Source organism: Coffea arabica, chromosome 1e, assembly GCF_036785885.1.
Source record: "Coffea arabica cultivar ET-39 chromosome 1e, Coffea Arabica ET-39 HiFi, whole genome shotgun sequence".
NCBI lineage: Eukaryota > Viridiplantae > Streptophyta > Magnoliopsida > Gentianales > Rubiaceae > Coffea > Coffea arabica.
In genome coordinates this window covers 22,569,743-22,591,942 of record NC_092311.1, presented here as the reverse complement: position 1 = coordinate 22,591,942, position 22,200 = coordinate 22,569,743, and positions in this window count along the sequence as shown.

Below are 22,200 nucleotides of genomic sequence, written 5' to 3'. Positions count from 1 at the left end.
ATGGGTTCTTATTTTATCTTACCAAGCTGTGCATTCCTCGAGGGTCCATACGTGACTTACTTATTCAGGAGTCACATAGTGGTGGACTAATGGGACACTTTGGTGTCACCAAGACATTAGCTGTATTGCAGGAACACTTCCATTGGCCTCGCATGCGCAAGGACGTGGAGAGGATTGTTGAAAGATGTGGTGTGTGCCACAAAGCTAAGTCTCGGGTCAACCCAAACGGTTTGTATACTCCTTTACCCATACCTCACCAACCTTGGGTTGACATCTCCATGGATTTCGTGCTTGGTTTACCTCGTTCAAAGCGTGGCCATGACTCTATATTTGTTGTGGTAGATAGGTTCTCCAAAATGGCTCACTTTATTGCATGTCATAAGACGGATGATGCTTTACACATTGCTGATTTATTCTTTAAAGAGGTTGTTCGTTTGCATGGCATACCTAGGACAATAGTATCCGATAGAGATGTCAAGTTTTTGAGCTATTTCTGGAAATCTTTATGGGGTCGGTTGGGAACCAAACTGTTGTTCTCTACCTCTAGTCATCCTCAAACGGACGGACAAACTGAGGTAGTCAATAGGACTTTATCCACACTCCTACGTGCAATCATAAAGAAAAATATCAAGTCATGGGAGGAGTGTCTACCTCATGTTGAGTTTGCATACAATAGGGTTGTGCATAGTGCTACACAATTCTCGCCTTTTGAAGTTGTGTATGGTTTGAACCCCTTAACTCCCTTAGATTTGTTGCCATTACCTTCTTCTGAGCATATGAACTTAGATGGCAAGAAGAAAGCTGAGTTCGTGAGATCATTACACGACAAGGTTCGTACCAACATCGAGAGGAGGACGGCCCAATATGTCCAACAAGCTAATAAGCACAGGCGCAAGCTTGTCTTTGAACCAGGTGATTGGGTCTGGTTACATTTGCGCAAGGAGAGGTTTCCAAAACAACGGCAAAGCAAGCTGTCACCAAGAGGAGATGGGCCTTTTCAAGTTATTGAGCGCATCAACGACAATGCATACCGCTTAGATCTGCCTGGTGAGTATACTGTTAGTGCTACATTCAATGTTGCTGATCTAAGTCCATTTATTGCAGGGGACGAGTACGATTTGAGGGCAAATCCTTTTCAAGAGGAGGGGAATGATGCGGTTGAGCACGAGGCCCAAAGTGTACAAGTAGACCCTGTGAAGGTGCCCCAAGGCCCAGTGACACGAGCACGAGCCAAGAGATTCAAGGAGTCCCTTCAAGCCTTGGTACGTGCCGTCCAAACCCAAGAGAAACCGGTCATTGAAGGAATTGAGTTGGAATATCCTTGCACAACTACTAAAATGCTGCTTACAATTGAAGATGCAAATGTTCAAGCTCCAAACGGCGGGCTGAGCCGCAGTTAAGTACCCTCGCTGAGCCGTACGGGGGTCAAGTGAAGGCCCAAGGGGCTGGCCGAACTTTCCTTGTTATTTTTCCAGTTTATTAGGTCTTAGTCACGGCTATTAATAGCCTCAAGCCGCATGTTACATTCAGTTTTTGAGAGTATTGAATAAAATTTCCAGAATTTCGTCCATTCCTTGTGGCAAATTCCCTTAGCTTGTGAAAGCTAAGTTGAACATCCTAGAGTCGATCCTAGGCTGTTCTTGACTTATCAATCAAGCACACATACTTGATTGTGGCGTCCTCTACCGTTAAATCTGTTCTTGAGTGGTCCAAGTTCGGGTTCAACTCCATCAAATCTTCATCGTGTTCCTCTAGATCCGAAGTAACTTCCGCGTCTCGCATTCTTCCCAGGTTCTAATGTTTTTTCTAATGATGGCACGCAAGAGTGTAGATAGTGTACGATTGACAACCTCAGTTTGGCCATCAGTTTGTGGGTGACTAGTAGTAGAAAATAGCAATTTGGTACCCAATTTTCCCCACAAAGTTTTCCAAAAGTAACTCAAAAATTTGACATCCCTATCAGAGACAATTGTCCTAGGCATGCCATGCAATCTAATGATTTCTTTGAAAAATAAATCAGCAATGTGCGATGCATCATCTGTTTTGTGACATGGTATAAAATGTGCCATTTTTGAAAATCTGTCAACAATAACAAAGATGCTATCATTTCCCCTCTTTGACCTAGGCAACCCTAAAACAAAATCCATGGAAATGTCGGTCCAAGGTTCCTTAGGTACAGGTAAAGGACTATAAAGGCCATAGGGTTGAAGTTTAGACTTAGCTTTGTGGCAAGTAATGCATTTAGCCACCATTCGCTCCACATCTCGTTTCATCCTTGGCCAATGGAAGTGCTCTTGAAGGATAGCTAAGGTTTTAGCTACGCCAAAGTGTCCCATCAAGCCACCTCCGTGTGCTTCCCTAACAAGTAAAGAGCGAATAGAGCAGTTAGGTATACATAGTCGATTGAGGTAGAAAAGAAATCCATCAAGGATGTAGAATTTACCTTGAGTTGCTGAACCACAAGAGTCATAAATACCTGAGAAATCTGGGTCATTGGTGTATAACTCTTTGACTAATTCAAATCCTAACAACCTTGCATCAAGTTGAGTGAGCAAAGAGTACCGACGTGATAATGCATCAGCAACAACATTAGTTTTCCCCACTTTGTACTTAATCACATAAGGGAAGGTTTCAATAAATGCAATCCACTTAACATGACGCTTATTCAACTTGTGTTGTGACTTAATGTGCTTAAGCGACTCATGGTCAGTGTGTATGACAAATTCCCTTGGTCTCAAGTAATGTTGCCAAGTTTCTAAAGCACGGATTAAGGAGTACAACTCCTTATCATAAGTGGAATAGTTCAAAGCTGCCCCATTGAGTTTTTCACTAAAGTATGCAATTGGTTTGCCCTCTTGCATTAGGACAGCTCCAATACCCACCCCAGATGCATCACACTCTATTTCAAACATCTTGTCAAAGCATGGTAATGCAAGTAGTGGTGCATGTGTGAGTTGATGTTTAAGCATTTGGAAAGCACGTACTTGAGCATCTCTCCACACAAATGGCTCATTTTTCTTAATTACAGCAGTTAGAGGTGCAGCAATGGTACTAAAATCTTTAACAAATCGTCTATAAAAACTAGCAAGACCATGGAAGCTACGTACCTCACCCACCGTGCTTGGAGTAGGCCATTCTCGAATTGCTTTAACCTTCTCCTCGTCCACTTTGATTCCCTGTTTACTCACAACAAAGCCTAGGAAGACAAGTTGATCAGTACAAAAGGAGCACTTCTTAAGGTTAGCATAGAGCTTTTCCCTTCGAAGTACATCAAGAACAAGCTTCACATGTTCAACATGCTCATCTAAGCTCCTACTATAAATCAGGATATCGTCAAAATATACAACTACAAATTTTCCAAGGAATGGACGAAGTACGTGGTTCATCAACCTCATGAACGTACTAGGTGCATTAGTTAGTCCAAATGGCATAACTAACCACTCGTACAAGCCATGTTTGGTTTTAAAGGCCATTTTCCATTCATCCCCCTCTTTCATCCTAATTTGATGATAACCGCTTTTTAGATCAATTTTAGTGAAAATCACAGCACCATATAGCTCATCTAACATATCATCAAGTCTAGGAATAGGGTGACGATATTTTACCGTTATTGCATTAACGGCCCTACAGTCAGTGCACATTCGCCAACTTCCATCCTTTTTAGGCACCAAGATGACGGGAACCGCACATGGGCTCAAGCTTTCTCGTGCCCATCCCTTTGTTAGAAGCTCTTCGATTTGGCGTTGGAGCTCCTTTGTCTCATCTGGACCCATTTTGTAGGCTGGTCTGTTAGGAAGTGGGGCACCTGGAACCAAGTCAATTTGATGCTCAATTCCCCTTATTGGTGGTAGTCCATTTGGAATCTCATCGGGGAAGACATCCTCATATTCCTGCAAAAGAGAGACAATACTAGATGGTAGAGTGTTAGTAAGATCACTTGTGACAACCAACACCTCTTTGCACAAAAGTACAAAGATGGGTGTATTAACACTCAAAGCTTTTCTTACTATATTGGCTTTTATCAATAGATTTTGCCTTTTTTCTCTCTTTTCAATTTTGGCCGGCTCACCATATGTCTTTTTCCTCTCAATTTTCTCGGCCTTATCATTTTCTGTTGAGCTCTCGGCTTTTTCTATTTTTTTCTTCTCATTCTCAAGCTCATTCTCCTTGATCAGGCTTTTTTTGATCTTCATGAACTTGGATAGGAGTGAGTGGCACAAGCACAATCCTCTTCTCGCCTTGCTTGAAGGAGTATTTATTGGTAATGCCATCGAATGTAACTCCCTTGTCGAATTGCCATGGCCTCCCCAATAGTATGTGACATGCTTGCATAGGGACCACGTCGCATAACACCATGTCCTCATACTTTCCAATTCGGAAAGGTACTTGGACTTGCTTGGTCACACGAACATCCCCACTATCGTTCAACCATTGCAAATGATAAGGTGTTGGATGTCGTAGAGTGGGTAGTGCTAGTTTCTCCACCATCAAGGCACTAGCGACGTTAGCACAACTACCTCCATCTATGATCAAACTACATACCTTGCCTTTGATATAGCAACGGGTGTAGAAAATGTTCTCTCTTTGTGCATGGTCGGCGGCTTTCACTTGGGTTGCTAAGGCTCGTCTGACAACGAGTCCAACTCGTTCATTGACGGGCAATGCTTCCTCTTCTTCCTCAAGGGATGGCAACTCCTCCTTCTCATCTTCATCATCGGTGAGAAACTCACCATTGGGTAAGATGATCATAGCGCGTTGGTTCGGGCATTGGCTAGCAATATGCCCTCGGCCTTGGCATTTGAAGCATCTAGTATCTCGATTTCGCCCCATGATCGACTCAATGGCAGTCTTTGGTGTTGCCTTAGACTCCCACTTAGTCATATCCGGCCTCGGTCTTGAAGGGATGGAATTACTCGGCCCTTTATCCTCTTTCTTTGGTGGTGTAGTTCGGAGATAAGAGGGTGAAAAGTTGGAGTAACTCCGAGTCGAACCCCTCCTCTTAATCCTCCTTTCAATCTTGATGGCCTTTTCCACCAGATCCCCAAGTTCCACATAGTGGTGTAACTCCACTTGATCAGCGATTTCGGGCCTTAATCCGTTCAAGAAGCGTGCCATTGTTGCTTCTCGATCCTCCATGATGTCTGCCCGTAGCATGAGTATTTCCATTTCCTTGTGATAGTCCTCAACACTTCGTGCTCCTTGGTTGAGGGTTTGAAGCTTTTGATACAAGTCACGGTAGTAGTGACTTGGCACGAAACGCTTCCTCATTAGTCGTCTTAACTCCATCCAAGTTTGTATGGTAGGTTCACGACTCCTCCTTCGACTAGTGGAGAGTTGATCCCACCACACAACGGCGTAGTCGGTGAATTCGACCACGGCCAACTTGACCTTTTGCTCCTCCGAGTAAGTATTGCAATCGAAGACAAGTTCAATCCGCTTCTCCCACTCTAAGTAGGCATCGGGGTCTGATCGTCCTTGGAAGGGTGGAATTTTCATCTTTATGCCCGGAATGTGGTCATTTGAAGGCCTAGCGTCACGCTTAGACCTACTTTGCTTATGCTCATAGTTGTTGTCTGAGTTAGAGTCGCTAGACTCATGTGCATAAGCCTTTCCACGGTTGCCTTTGGAGCTTCCATGAGACAACTCTAAGCTGTCAATGCGTTGGTGCATCAGTTCAAGTTTTTGGTCCATCATGCGTCCCAATTCGCCTTTGATTGCTTCTGTGAAAAGTTTAAGATCAAAAGCTTGGGAGCTTGCTCCCCCCTCGTTAGCCATGGTGAAGGGTGAAAAATAACAATGGAAAGAAGTAAAGTTTATCTCGCACACTTCCTCACGTGTTTACTCTCGCTCTCGTGTTTGAACACTCAAGGCTCCTCGGTCAACTCCTCGAAGAAGTTAGAACTCATTCTAGTGTGGATCGACTTACCAACCAGGGTCACAAGATTGTAGCACTTTGAACGAAAAAAGAACAAAAGATGAAGGGACTGACCACGACTCAATGAATGACTCAAAGTTGAATTTTAAGGATCCTAGACAAAACTCTACTCAAAACTGGAATTTTGAGCTGCTGGTTGCTGCATTTCTGGGCAGTGTTTTGGTAGATAAATGGACACTTAGAGGATTCAGAATGACACTTAAAACTGACCTAATGATGCATAAAAATTTCCAGAATTAATGATTGGACAGAAATTCCCCAATGGTTGCAAAGATGGAATCCGAATGGAAGATGAATTTGTGTTGCGGTAGGACTGTTTTGGAAACCCAAGACTGACTTTTCTTCCTTAATCCTTTGGAAACAAGGATTAGTCTTCCTATTTACTGGTTCCCACAAATTCTAAGGTCAAGTTCAAGATTGGAACTGATTTGGTTGTTTTTGGGAACAAGGGTGGAAAATTTAACTTGAACAGGTTGGAAAATTTGACTTGAATAGATTGGGAAATTTGACTTGAATAGGCTGAATGTTCTTCTTCTTCCTTTGTTTTTGTTTTATAATCAGCCAAGAAGAGTCAAATTTCGTGGCTAAAATGTTCTTAGTCAAGAAAGAAGATTGTTGTGGTGAAGACAAGGATTTTGGCAGCTGGAATTTTGCAGCCTTGTTGTTTACCAAGATTTGGTTCCCAAAACCCAGAAACTTCAAGATTCTTTCAAGAATTCAAGATGTTAATTTCCAGAATTCAAGAAACACGAAATTGAAGATGATTTCCTCCCCAAACAATCCAAGATTTCACGATTTGATCAAGACAGATTTTGGTTGGCTTCAAGAATCCCAACTAAAGTTCCAAGAACTTCAAGATTGTGGTTTTAAACAATCAAGAACTTCAAGAAACCCAAGTTTTGATCAAGACAGATTTTCAAGAATTTTGTAAGGTCAGCCAGCTATATTTTTTTTTTCGGATGAACAGTAACCTCGGATGATCAAATAGAACAAAAGACTGGAATTAAATGGATATAACAGGATAGAAACAAGACACAAACACAAACAAAGAATCAAGAATAAGACACAAAAAAAAAAGGCTGGACTAAACAAGGCTAACCACAGCAATTAACAACAACTAGACGCAAGTTTATGATGCAACAAATCTGGAAAAATAACGCAAGAACACGATGCAACAAATCTGGAAATTGCGGATAGCAAACTTAGAACACGAAAACAGAATTTTGGACAACTTGACTCGAAAGGAAATAAATAAAGGGATATAACGTGATACCTCTTAACTAGCTCTGATTACCAACTGATACGAACGTCGCCAACCTTGTGACGAAACCCGTAAAAGATTAGATTCAGGATCGACAAGAGGACACCAAGTTTGGAGCGGATGACCTCAACCCGTTAATCACGTGGTTAACGAACCTTGGTATAATGGTAGAAGACGCCACAACCTAGTGCGATTCTAGATTGATAAGTCACGAACACCTAGAGAAATTCTAAGGTATTCAAGAAGCCTTGGAGAAACCAAGAAAACTCTCAAAATCTGATTTATTGATTGAATTCCTAAAACCATTGGAAGTGTGGGCTATTTATAGCCTTACATAGAGATGAACAACTAAATGTGGAACTAGTCTAGAGTTGTGGTCTTGACTAAGACTAACAATTGTAGGCTTGACTATTTCCATAAGACTAAGAATTGTGGGCTTGACCAAACCTTATGAGGTCATCCCTTAGGTAAACAACCTTATGAGGTCATCCCTTAGGTAAACAACCTTATGAGGTCATCGCTTAGGTAAATAACCGTATGAGGTCATCGCTTAGGTAATTAAAGCAAGACTATGGACCATTAAGCCCTTATTACAATGACTTAACTAAAACAGCAAATGTGACTAGAGAAGGGTCACACATGGTTCTCTTTGACGTGCACTACATGGATGACTTTCATTCCTTCATGCTCAAGACTCTCAATGACCTTGGGGACAATTTCTTGGCCTTGTATCTCATGAACAAGTCCTTGGAGTTCCTCCCTCATCTTGTTAGCTCGTGCTCGAGTTACGGGTCCTAGGGAAACTCGAATGGTTCGCAATGGTGTCTCTTGGTTCGTATCACTGGAGATCAAATGGCGACGGCGATGCAACAAATGACAAATATCCTGGCACGACTGGTAGATCAACAAGGTCAAATGCCAGTGAATCAACCCCGGAATCCTGAGATCGGAGAGGATAAGGCTCTTGAGAGGTTCCAAAAGTTTCTACCTCCGAAATTTCAAGGAGGGCCTGATCCAGATATAGCTGAGCAGTGGTTGGAGGCAATGATTAATATCTTCGCGGCTTTGAATTACACGGAGCAAAGACAAGTAAATTTTGCTGTATTTCAATTCGAAGGACCAGCCCGCGCGTGGTGGAATGTAATTAAGGCCAAGTGGGAAAGAGAACAGACGGTATGGACATGGGCGAACTTTGTAAGGGAATTTAATGAAAAGTATCTCCCACCTTTAGTCCAAGAAAGGAGGGAGGACGAATTTATTGGGTTGCGTCAGGGAACCCTAAGTGTGGCTGAATATGAGACCAAATTTACTAGACTGTCTAAATTCGCTTCCGAATTGGTGGTAACGGAGCGACGGAGAATAAGACGATTTATACAAGGACTAAATTTGGAAATCCAGGAGGCATTAGCGGCAGTTCAAGTTAATACGTTTACAGAGGCTCTTGAGAAGGCCCAAAGAATTGAGGATGTGAAAGTCCAAGTAAAAGCCTTTCAAACGCGGAAAAGAGATACATCCAGCAGTATACCTGAGGAATCTGGAGAAAAGATACTGCTCTCCAAAGTGCAAAAAGTGAACCATTCACCTCGCCCACCTTGGACATTAAGAGCAGTCGATGAAAGGTCCATGAAAGAAAGTCAGATCGGATCAAAGGACATTTCTCGAGAAGATCCAACAGTAGTTCCTCGATTGGCCTGTGGATACTGTGGAAAGGCAAATCACACTGAGAATGATTGCTGGCGAAAAGGGGGAAAATGTTTGATTTGTGGGAGTAGCAATCATCAACTTAGCAATTGCCCGAAGAAACAGCCACGAGGGGGTAGTACTCAACAAGTGGAAGGAACCAAACTGAAACAAATTCATGAAAGAGGAAACCGAACAAAGGTATCAACACAAGTTTATGTCGTAGATCAGCACCGAGTTCTGGGGTCCTCCGAGGCGACGAAAGGTATGAATTTCGAGGTCGAAATTCTTTTAAGGGGGAGAGAGTGTGAGGACTCGCAAATTTCTTATATTTTTCTCAAAAATGCCTTTTATTTGGAAATTATTCATTTATTATAGCCTACTACCCAGTAATTCCATAATAAGTGCAAATGAACCTAGAAAGTAGGGTTTCACTTTTCGGTTTCAAGACTGGAGCAAATTAGGGTTTTCGCGATTTTTCACCGGATGATTTTTCGGTACGAAGCAAGGAACAAATTTGGTGATTAAAAGTGACTTTTAGGTGAGAAATAATATGTGATTAGAAGCAATGATATAAGGTTAGTGAATAGGAAGTAAAAACCCTAATACGTGCGATTTAAGGAAAAACGGTGCGAACCGACGTGTACCGCGCACTACCTATTGAACGCACCGCTGGACCACCACTTTCTTACCACATGAGCTCATTGATATTTGAGCAAAATATCCCCTCATTTCCAGCTGCCTTTGACCTAAATTTGTGGCCAAAAGTGCAAGGAGAAGAAAGAGAAAATTTTGTGATTGTGGTTGATCCAAGTGTTGGCAAAACTTGTGGCTTAGACTAATCCTAATCTTCTTGCCTTTTAATCACCATAGAGCAGCCTTTCTTCTTCATTTTTCCTTGAGCTTGGCCGAGACAAGAGAGAGAGAAAGGGGGAGCAAGAGAAAACAATTTTCTTCTTGATTTGCACCATCTAAGTGAGGAATCAAAATTCTAAACCGATTAAAGAGTGAGTTGTGGGCTTGGGAAGCTAGGGGAACTAAAAATTTCCAAAGGTGGTGAAGTATCACTCTTTCAAGCTTTGTTTTGAGGTATAAGATCTGATCATGGTTCTTGTTCTTTTAATTTCTGGTTTAAGATGTTATCTAGCTCATGTTTTGATTAGACTACAAGTTATACAAGTTGTTGTGATGATTTTGGATGATATATGCAAGTTAGGGTTTGATGATTTTCTGCCTAAACTTATTGTATGGTTAGTATATGTTGTATATAAGATTATATAAGGGGCTTTGGTAGTGATTGGAACAAGGAAAGGAAGAAAATTCAATTGAAAACCAAAATTTCCAGATTTCTGGAATTTCATGTTTCAGTTCTGCCCGGTACTGTTACTCATAGTTAGAGGCCGAATTAGGCTTGGCATAAAACATAAAAGTTGTATAGAATGATATTTTATAGGTGCCTACAAAATTTCAACTCAATCAGAGCAACGTAGCCTATGAAAAGACCGATTTACCCCTGCTGCCCTGTTTCTACCCGAACTTGATAATTGCCTCTGTAATTGGTTAATTTGATTCGGAATGCTTCTGATTTAGTTGTTTATGTCTTCTTAAGAATTGTATCCTTGTATCTTAGTTTTCGGATGGCTTTGGAATCACTTGATTTGGACTTAGGGAGCCTGACTTGTGATATTTGAGCGAGAATGCGGTTTGTAAACCTGTTTTGACGGTGCTGGTTTGGTATACTGATCTTTTGACCTAGTTGCACTACAAATTGGACTGAGTGACCTTCTTCAATATTGTATCCCTTTCTCTTAGATTCGAAATGGTATAAGTTTCACCTCAATCCGATAAGCGTAGCCTCGGATGTGCCCATTCCGCAAAACCCTATCAAATCTGTTTTTTTTGTAAACTTCATTTCCGCATTTGTTATTAGTTGATTTATGTCCTTGTATTGTCTTGAGCCTATGGAACGGCTATTGAAATGCATTTGTGTTGTGTATAAACTTGGGCTTGAATGAGAAAAATAATGAAGCCAAAATGGCTGGAAAATTAGGTAAACACAAAGGGCGTGCTGCCCAAATTTTCGCTCAAGGACTAAGTTTCTATTTGAATTTGTATATTTTCGTTTGGCAAATACTATGATCGTTTTACCATTCCAAAACATGATACCTCTTCAATTTGAAACGCCAAATGTTTACTTACTCTGTACCCAAAATATAGAAGTATGAGTTAGGGTTTTATCGGCCACAAGTGAACTACTTTCAAGTACGGTTTTAAGAGTCTTCCTTTTCCATATGATTTTCATCAAAACCCTTGTTATATAACCTCTACTTGAATATATAGTGACTTTTAGTCATACAAACGATTCTTTACGATTCCGAAAGAATATTTTCTTAGCCTATCTATTTGTCTTTTGATTTGTCGTTAGTCAAATGTTTTCCGTTGGAATTCTATAAGCCTTTTGAGCTTGGTTTTCCGATTGATTTTGAAACCCTAGTTATTTTCATCCTTGGGTCCAAACAACCCTATTTTTACTTGAAAGTTATCTTTACACGTTTTACTCCTAATTAGTCGGGTTTCTTCGTTTCCCCTTAAATGTTTTGCTCGATAAACTGTAATATGTTCTCTTGTTCAATCTTAGGTTTCATTGGTGACTAAGGGTAATATCCGGAAGGATATTTTGCACGTTATTTTGCATAACTAGGTGAGTGTTCTTTGTTTGTTATATTTCCTTGACTTATTGGCTTGTTATTATTGATTGATAATGTGTTAAGTGCTTTTAATGATTGTTAAAACGAGTTTTCTAGGTGAGTGTGTACTTTATCGCACTCGACCTAAATAAATGTAAAATTTTCAATGATTAAATGATTAAATGCTAGTTGCGCATGAATGTAAGCCGTTTGGCTGAACTGGGCCCTGCCCTTCGTTACCGATCGACTCGAGCCAGAAGCGGACTCGGTCGGGCGATATGGTGACCCTGGGTGAATTTGGTATATTCGAGTATTACCTTGTAGTCCGGCTACGTCCGGATGGGTGGAGTCCGGCCAACGTCCGGATGGGTGGAGTCCGGTCAACGTCCGGAAGGGGATGAATGAACGAACGAAGGCACGAGGGTTTACTTCTCAAAAAGGAAATTTTCAAATAATTGGAGGAATAAGGGGAAATGTCTGGGGAACGAACGAACGAACGAATAGCTCCATGTGAGCCCGTATCCTTTTAATGAATGTTACTATCGCTTTCCATTGTAAATGTTTCTTGAATTATTGATACTCCATGTTTAATGTATTGAATTGATTGTTTGATTATCTGTTCGGAACCTCACTGAGCTTTTAGCTCACCCCTTTAGTTTTGTTTTCCTTAACAGGGGACGGCGAGCAGAATGAGAGCATAGACTAGCCAGTCTAGTTCTTTTGTTTCTTTTGTTTCTTTTGTTTCTTTTGTAGTGGTTCTCGCCTAGTGCTTGGCACGGGCTGGACGTATGAAGGATTGAGAACCTTTGTATATTCGATCTTTACACTCCCTTTTGGGGATGGCAATGTCTATAAGTTTCGCTTTAAGTTTTGGATCGTTGCCCTATTTATTCTTGTGATTTATTCAGATTTTAAGTGAGGACTGTAGTGAATGAGTGAGTCCCGGCGAGAGTTGGGCAGGCGGTCCGCCCAACCCTGGGGTACGCCCTAGGGAGAGGTGGGGCCGTCACAGGTGGTATCAGAGCTTAGGCTTCAGATATCTGTAGTGTATCCTAGGCTTGAAGTTTAGGATGCCGGACTGTGGGATTCGATTTGACTTGAAAGTTAAGCGATTGAGGGATAAAACCTATAGCTGCTTCGCGTGGTCTCTGTGCGGAGTGACCCTGGACTAAGTGGTGAATAAGTATGAGGGACTAAGTGAAGCTATGAATTGCGAATGTTATAGGTCTTAAATCTTTCTCATGGTATCTGAGGACCATAGATAGGTATGTCAGGTAGGAATTCCGATTGTAGATAGTTTACTCTTGGGACTGCAGCTCGAGATGTGAATTATCTTATTTCGGATTCTCGTGCCTGAGTACTCTAGAGTTGCGGCGCTGCTAAGGACTTGAGACTTGTATTTTGGGAACATGAACAGGCTTTGTCTGACTAGAATGAGCACAAGAGGTCAGGGACATCTAGTTTGGATAGTAAGTGACGTGAGAGACCGGACGGGCTGATACTGGGACGACTTTACCTTTTCCTTTTGATTTACCTGTATATTGTTACTACATGACGTTAGTATACCTGTGTGTACATGGTTATCTGTCCAACTTGATATGTATTTGTGTATTTGCTTATCCGTCTTCTTGATATGGCGTGTTATGTGCGTATATATTGATTTGTGTATTTGGAATGCTAGAATTTGTTACTGTAGTCAATTTACTGTGTTTATTCACTAAATTACCTTTTTGGGGGAAAAGAAAAGAAAAGAGAGGGGGAAAACATATATATGGACGGGAGACGTAGTCGTGGACGTGGAGCTAGGCAAGCTCAAGAACCGAGAGAACAAAGAGAAACAGTGGCCGAGCAAGAACAGGGACCGAGGGTTGAGGCTGGAGATCAAATGGCGACGGCGATGCAACAAATGACAAATATCCTGGCACGACTGGTAGATCAACAAGGTCAAATGCCAGTGAATCAACCCCGGAATCCTGAGATCGGAGAGGATAAGGCTCTTGAGAGGTTCCAAAAGTTTCTACCTCCGAAATTTCATGGAGGGCCTGATCCAGATATAGCTGAGCAGTGGTTGGAGGCAATGATTAATATCTTCGCGGCTTTGAATTACACGGAGCAAAGACAAGTAAATTTTGCTGTATTTCAATTCGAAGGACCAGCCCGCGCGTGGTGGAATGTAATTAAGGCCAAGTGGGAAAGAGAACAGACGGTATGGACATGGGCGAACTTTGTAAGGGAATTTAATGAAAAGTATCTCCCACCTTTAGTCCAAGAAAGGAGGGAGGACGAATTTATTGGGTTGCGTCAGGGAACCCTAAGTGTGGCTGAATATGAGACCAAATTTACTAGACTGTCTAAATTCGCTTCCGAATTGGTGGTAACGGAGCGACGGAGAATAAGACGATTTATACAAGGACTAAATTTGGAAATCCAGGAGGCATTAGCGGCAGTTCAAGTTAATACGTTTACAGAGGCTCTTGAGAAGGCCCAAAGAATTGAGGATGTGAAAGTCCAAGTAAAAGCCTTTCAAACGCGGAAAAGAGATACATCCAGCAGTATACCTGAGGAATCTGGAGAAAAGATACTGCTCTCCAAAGTGCAAAAAGTGAACCATTCACCTCGCCCACCTTGGACATTAAGAGCAGTCGATGAAAGGTCCATGAAAGAAAGTCAGATCGGATCAAAGGACATTTCTCGAGAAGATCCAACAGTAGTTCCTCGATTGGCCTGTGGATACTGTGCAAAAAGGCAAATCACACTGAGAATGATTGCTGGCGAAAAGGGGGAAAATGTTTGATTTGTGGGAGTAGCAATCATCAACTTAGCAATTGCCCGAAGAAACAGCCACGAGGGGGTAGTACTCAACAAGTGGAAGGAACCAAACTGAAACAAATTCATGAAAGAGGAAACCGAACAAAGGTATCAACACAAGTTTATGCCGTAGATCAGCACCGAGTTCTGGGGTCCTCCGAGGCGACGGAAGGTATGAATTTCGAGGTCGAAATTCTTTTAAGGGGGAGAGAGTGTGAGGACTCGCAAATTTCTTATATTTTTCTCAAAAATGCCTTTTATTTGGAAATTATTCATTTATTATAGCCTACTACCCAGTAATTCCATAATAAGTGCAAATGAACCTAGAAAGTAGGGTTTCACTTTTCGGTTTCAAGACTGGAGCAAATTAGGGTTTTCGCGATTTTTCACCGGATGATTTTTCGGTACGAAGCAAGGATCAAATTTGGTGATTAAAAGTGACTTTTAGGTGAGAAATAATATGTGATTAGAAGCAATGATATAAGGTTAGTGAATAGGAAGTAAAAACCCTAATACGTGCGATTTAAGGAAAAACGGTGCGAACCGACGTGTACCGCGCACTACCTATTGAACGCACCGCTGGACCACCACTTTCTTACCACATGAGCTCATTGATATTTGAGCAAAATATCCCCTCATTTCCAGCTGCCTTTGACCGAAATTTGTGGCCAAAAGTGCATGGAGAAGAAAGAGAAAATTTTGTGATTGTGGTTGATCCAAGTGTTGGCAAAACTTGTGTCTTAGACTAATCCTAATCTTCTTGCCTTTTAATCACCATAGAGCAGCCTTTCTTCTTCATTTTTCCTTGAGCTTGGCCGAGACAAGAGAGAGAGAAAGGGGGAGCAAGAGAAAACAATTTTCTTCTTGATTTGCACCATCTAAGTGAGGAATCAAAATTCTAAACCGATTAAAGAGTGAGTTGTGGGCTTGGGAAGCTAGGGGAACTAAAAATTTCCAAAGGTGGTGAAGTATCACTCTTTCAAGCTTTGTTTTGAGGTATAAGATCTGATCATGGTTCTTGTTCTTTTAATTTCTGGTTTAAGATGTTATCTAGCTCATGTTTTGATTAGACTACAAGTTATACAAGTTGTTGTGATGATTTTGGATGATATATGCAAGTTAGGGTTTGATGATTTTCTGCCTAAACTTGTTGTATGGTTAGTATATGTTGTATATAAGATTATATAAGGGGCTTTGGTAGTGATTGGAACAAGGAAAGGAAGAAAATTCAATTGAAAACCAAAATTTCCAGATTTCTGGAATTTCATGTTTCAGTTCTGCCCGGTACTGTTACTCATAGTTAGAGGCCGAATTAGGCTTGGCATAAAACATAAAAGTTGTATAGAATGATATTTTATAGGTGCCTACAAAATTTCAACTCAATCAGAGCAACGTAGCCTATGAAAAGACCGATTTACCCCTGCTGCCCTGTTTCTACCCGAACTTGATAATTGCCTCTGTAATTGGTTAATTTGATTCGGAATGCTTCTGATTTAGTTGTTTATGTCTTCTTAAGAATTGTATCCTTGTATCTTAGTTTTCGGATGGCTTTGGAATCACTTGATTTGGACTTAGGGAGCCTGACTTGTGATATTTGAGCGAGAATGCGGTTTGTAAACCTGTTTTGACGGTGCTGGTTTGGTATACTGATCTTTTGACCTAGTTGCACTACAAATTGGACTGAGTGACCTTCTTCAATATTGTATCCCTTTCTCTTAGATTCGAAATGGTATAAGTTTCACCTCAATCCGATAAGCGTAGCCTCGGATGTGCCCATTCCGCAAAACCCTATCAAATCTGTTTTTTTTGTAAACTTCATTTCCGCATTTGTTATTAGTTGATTTATGTCCTTGTATTGTCTTGAGCCTATGGAACGGCTATTGAAATGCATTTGTGTTGTGTATAAACTTGGGCTTGAATGAGAAAAATAATGAAGCCAAAATGGCTGGAAAATTAGGTAAACACAAAGGGCGTGCTGCCCAAATTTTCGCTCAAGGACTAAGTTTCTATTTGAATTTGTATATTTTCGTTTGGCAAATACTATGATCGTTTTACCATTCCAAAACATGATACCTCTTCAATTTGAAACGCCAAATGTTTACTTACTCTGTACCCAAAATATAGAAGTATGAGTTAGGGTTTTATCGGCCACAAGTGAACTACTTTCAAGTACGGTTTTAAGAGTCTTCCTTTTCCATATGATTTTCATCAAAACCCTTGTTATATAACCTCTACTTGAATATATAGTGACTTTTAGTCATACAAACGATTCTTTACGATTCCGAAAGAATATTTTCTTAGCCTATCTATTTGTCTTTTGATTTGTCGTTAGTCAAATGTTTTCCGTTGGAATTCTATAAGCCTTTTGAGCTTGGTTTTGCCATTGATTTTGAAACCCTAGTTATTTTCATCCTTGGGTCCAAACAACCTTCTTTTTACTTGAAAGTTATCTTTACACGTTTTACTCCTAATTAGTCGGGTTTCTTCGTTTCCCCTTAAATGTTTTGCTCGATAAACTGTAATATGTTCTCTTGTTCAATCTTAGGTTTCATTGGTGACTAAGGGTAATATCCGGAAGGATATTTTGCACGTTATTTTGCATAACTAGGTGAGTGTTCTTTGTTTGTTATATTTCCTTGACTTATTGGCTTGTTATTATTGATTGATAATGTGTTAAGTGCTTTTAATGATTGTTAAAACGAGTTTTCTAGGCGAGTGTGTACTTTATCGCACTCGACCTAAATAAATGTAAAATTTTCAATGATTAAATGATTAAATGCTAGTTGCGCATGAATGTAAGCCGTTTGGCTGAACTGGGCCCTGCCCTTCGTTACCGATCGACTCGAGCCAGAAGCGGACTCGGTCGGGCGATATGGTGACCCTGGGTGAATTTGGTATATTCGAGTATTACCTTGGAGTCCGGCCAACGTCCGGATGGGTGGAGTCCGGTCAACGTCCGGAAGGGGATGAATGAACGAACGAAGGCACGAGGGTTTACTTCTCAAAAAGGAAATTTTCAAATAATTGGAGGAATAAGGGGAAATGTCTGGGGAACGAACGAACGAACGAATAGCTCCATGTGAGCCCGTATCCTTTTAATGAATGTTACTATCGCTTTCCATTGTAAATGTTTCTTGAATTATTGATACTCCATGTTTAATGCATTGAATTGATTGTTTGATTATCTGTTCGGAACCTCACTGAGCTTTTAGCTCACCCCTTTGGTTTTGTTTTCCTTAACAGGGGACGGCGAGCAGAATGAGAGCATAGACTAGCCAGTCTAGTTCTTTTGTTTCTTTTGTTTCTTTTGTAGTGGTTCTCGCCTAGTGCTTGGCACGGGCTGGACGTATGAAGGATTGAGAACCTTTGTGATGCGGTTGAGCACGAGGCCCAAAGTGCACAAGTAGACCCTGTGAAAGTGCCCCAAGGCCCAGTGACACGAGCACGAGCTAAGAGATTCAAGGAGTCCCTCCAAGCCTTGGTACGTGCCATCCAAACCCAAGAGAAACCGGCCATTGAAGGAATTGAGTTGGAATATCCTTGCACGACTACTAAAATGCTGGTTACAATTGAAGATGCAAGTGTTCAAGCTCCAAACGGCGGGTTGAGCTGAAGTTAAGTACCGTCGCTGAGCCGTACGGGGATCTATAGTTAGTTGGGCTAGCTTTCGGTCAAGTGAAGGCCCAAGGCGCTGGCCGAACTTTCCTTGTTATTTTTCCAGTTTATTAGGTCTTAGTCACGGCTATTAATAGCCTCAAGCCGCATGTTACATTCAGTTTTTGAGAGTATTGAATAAAATTTCCAGAATTTCGTCCATTCCTTGTGGCAAATTCCCTTAGCTTGTGAAAGCTAAGTTGAACATCCTAGAGTTGATCCTAGGCTGTTCTTGACTTATCAATCAAACACACACACTTGATTGTGGCGTCCTCTACCGTTAAATCTGTTCTTGAGTGGTCCAAGTTCGGGTTCAACTCCATCAAATCTTCATCGTGTTCCTCTAGATCCGAAGTAGCTTCCGCGTCTCGCATCAGCTGGCATCAGAGCTAGTTAGAGGTATCACGAATATCCCTTTTTATCGTTTTTAGATCTATTTTAGTCTTCTAAATTCGTAGCTCAAGTGCTCGGGTTTGTCAAGTCCGAAATCTGTCTTTGTTGTTTCCTTGTCAGAAATCTGTCTTTGTTGTTTCCTTGTCAGAAATCTGTCTTTGTTGTTTCCTTGTCAGAAATCTGTCTTTGTTGTTTAGTTGTTGTCCGAAATTTTCTGTCCAGTTTTGTCTTGTGTTTATGTTCTGTTTAAATCCAGAAAAAAAAAATCTCTTGTGTTGCATACCTTATTGTCATTCCCTTGAGTCGTTGATGGAATTAATTGCTGGGTTGCCGAATCTGTTTGCACTTGTTTCTTGAACCTTTGTGCTGTTGCTTTGCAAAACTCGAACATCAAAACCTTATTGGGGAAGTCTTGAGCTTCTTGGATCAAAGAGGTTAATCTTGGCAGTCTTGAAACCTGAAATAAACCTTCAACCGTGTTCTTGTTTTCATGGAACTTTGATCTTGAAACCAAATCTGTCCAAGTTGTTTACGTTAATTGCTGTGAAATTGTGGTCTAAGCTAGCTGGCTATTGTGTGAAAACACCCCAACAGAAGTCAAAAAAAAATTTCAAGAAAGACGGCTCTAGTTTCCAATTCTTGACCAGCCTTCAAGTTTTACCAAATCTGATTCAAAGGTCAAAAAAAAATTTTCAAGAAAGACGGCTCTAGTTTCCAATTCTTGACCAGCCTTCAAGTTTGACCAAATCTGATTCAAACTTGGACTTTCAAATCTGAACAGCCCTAGTCTTGGTCAGCATTCAAGCCACCAAATCTGATTCAAACTTGGACTTTCAAATCTGAACAGCCCTAGTCTTGGTCAGCATTCAAGCCACCAAATCTGATTCAAACTTGGACTTCCAAATCTGAACAACATCCAATTCTTGACAGCCTACAAGTTTACCAAATTTTGTGCAAAATCTGACTTCCAAATCTGACCAGCCCCAAAATTTCGAATTTGGACCACTTGGGACTCCCAAATCTGACCAAACTCCAAGGTTTCTAATCTTGGCAACCCCAAGTGTCCAAATCAGATCACGGACCAAAAAGACCACGGACCAGCAGCTCAACACATTCCAGAAATTTGGGTTTCGGGTAGAGTTTTCTAGGATTTTCAAAATTTCAGCATTCAAGTTAATTGTCTTACTTTCTTTTGAGTCGTTAGTTATTGTCCAGCTATATTCTGAGTCTTGAGTCGTGTCTAGGTCTTCAGTCATTCACCTCCATTTATTGCTACTAGCTTGTGTGTCACTTGTTGACTAGTCAAGAACGTACACTGCGGTGACGCCTAGTTTGTTCAACTCGAGCAACTAGCAAGCCAAGGAATTGCTTGGTAAGATTATTAGAGAGTGATACACTTGAGTGAAACACGAGTGTGAGTGACCTATAAATCGTATTTAAAAAAAAAAAAAAGAGAGAGAGAGAGGAACTCGTTTTTGTTTATTTGTTTTGCAGGTGAACTAAATATGTCTAGTGGAGTGGGTAGCCAAACCATGGACATCAAACTACAGTTGGAAGCCATGATGGGGGAGTTCAAGCGATTGCTTAAGAATGAAATTGAACCATTGCATGATCGAATTGATCAGTTGGAGAACTCGAGACCTCCACCTACCCCGAGTAAGGGCAAAGAATCTGCATACTCAAACGATGAAGAGGAAGCGTTTGAGGGAAGGTACCAAAATGATCAAAGGTTCCAACGTCGAGGAGATGACACCATTAAAGGTGTCAAACTCAAGATTCCCTCATTCCAAGGCAAGTCGGACCCCGAGGCGTACTTGGAGTGGGAACGGAAAATTGAGTTAGTCTATGAATGCCACACCTATACGGAGGAGCAAAAGGTGAAACTAGCAGCCGTAGAATTCACTGACTACGCCTCCATTTGGTGGGACCAACTTAGGCTAAGCCGAAGGAGAAATCGTGAGAGACCTGTGGAAACTTGGGAGGAAATGAGGAGTCTGATGAGAAAAAGGTTCGTTCCGAGCTACTATAGTCGAGATCTACACCGTCGGCTGCAAGCTCTCAACCAAGGGTCCATGTCAGTTGAGGATTATTATAAGGAGATGGAAATGGCCATCATGAAGGCGGATTTGCGTGAAGATGGAGAGGCCACTATGGCTCGTTTTCTACATGGATTGAGGCCCGAGATTGCCGAAGTAGTAGAACTCCAACACTACCTCGACATGAATGAAATGCTCGAGAAGGCGGTTACAATTGAACGGCGCCTCAAGAGGAGGGGTACTGTGCGACAAAGCACTACTTATCAAGCTGGAAATTGGCGTACTTCTCAACCAAAAAGGGAGGAGAAAGCCGCAGCTCCTTCTTACCCTCCAAGGCCGAATAACCTCCCTTCCAAGGCAGCGCCCAAGCCTGACTTTAAGGCTAATAATGCAGCTACCAAACCGCGTGGTCGAGACACCAAGTGTTTTAAGTGTCAAGGATTTGGCCATATCGCTTCTCAATGCCCCAGCCACAGGACCATGCTGATGTTGCCAAATGGGGAAATTGTATCAGATGAGGAAGAGGAGTACGAGGGGATACCACCTCTAGAAGAGGAAGAGAATGAATCGAGTGAGGAGATACCTACGCATGAGGAGATTGGATGCCTAGTGGTTCGAAAGGTCCTCACTACCCGCGCCAAAGAGGAGGAACTGGAGGTACAACGGGACAACCTTTTCTACACAAGGTGTCATATCAAGGATAAGGTGTGTAGTGTTGTTATTGATAGTGGGAGTTGTGCCAATGTCGCTAGTCTACTCATGGTAGAAATGCTAGGGCTCCAAGTTATCAAACATCCAAGACCTTATCGCCTTCAATGGCTGAACAATGAAGGAGAAGTCCGTGTGTTTAGACAAGTAAAAGTGTCATTTCGAATTGGCAAGTATGAAGACGAGGTTACTTGTGATGTCGTGCCAATGCAAGCAAGTCACCTAATTCTTGGCCGGCCTTGGCAATATGATCGCGATGTCGAATTCAAGGGAAGAGCTAATAAATATGTCTTTACTCATTGCAATAGAAAGGTGACACTTGTACCTCTCACCCCAAAACAAGTGTATGAAGATCAAATGAGGCTCCAAAAGGAGTATGAGCTAGAACTTGAGAGGAAAAAGCGAGAGAAAAGTGAGGAAGAAAAAGGAGAGAGTAGGGCCGAAACCCTAGGGAAGAAAAAGGCAACAAGTGGGTCGGCTATGAGAGAAGAAAATAAGGGGAAGCTAAGCTTGCTAGCAAAAGCCAAAGATGAATTTGAGGACATATTTCCTGAGGATGTACCTGATGGACTACCACCGCTAAGGGGAATCGAGCACCAAATCGATCTCATTCCTGGAGCACCATTGCCTAACAAACCAGCCTATGTCCAACAAGCTAATAAGCACAGGCGCAAGCTTGTCTTTGAACCAGGTGATTGGGTGATACGAGACGCGGAAGCTACTTCGGATCTAGAGGAACACGATGAAGATTTGACGGAGTTGAACCCGAACTTGGACCACTCAAGAACAGATTTAACGGTAGAGGACGCCACAATCAAGTATGTGTGCTTGATTGATAAGTCAAGAACAGTCTAGGATCAACTCTAGGATGTTCAACTTAGCTTTTACAAGCTAAGGGAATTTCCCACAAGGAATGGACGAAATTCTGAAAATTTTATTCAATACTCTCAAAAAACTGAATGTAACATGCGGCTTGAGCCTATTAATAGCCGTGACTAAGACCTAATAAACTGGAAAAATAATAAGGAAAGTTCGGCC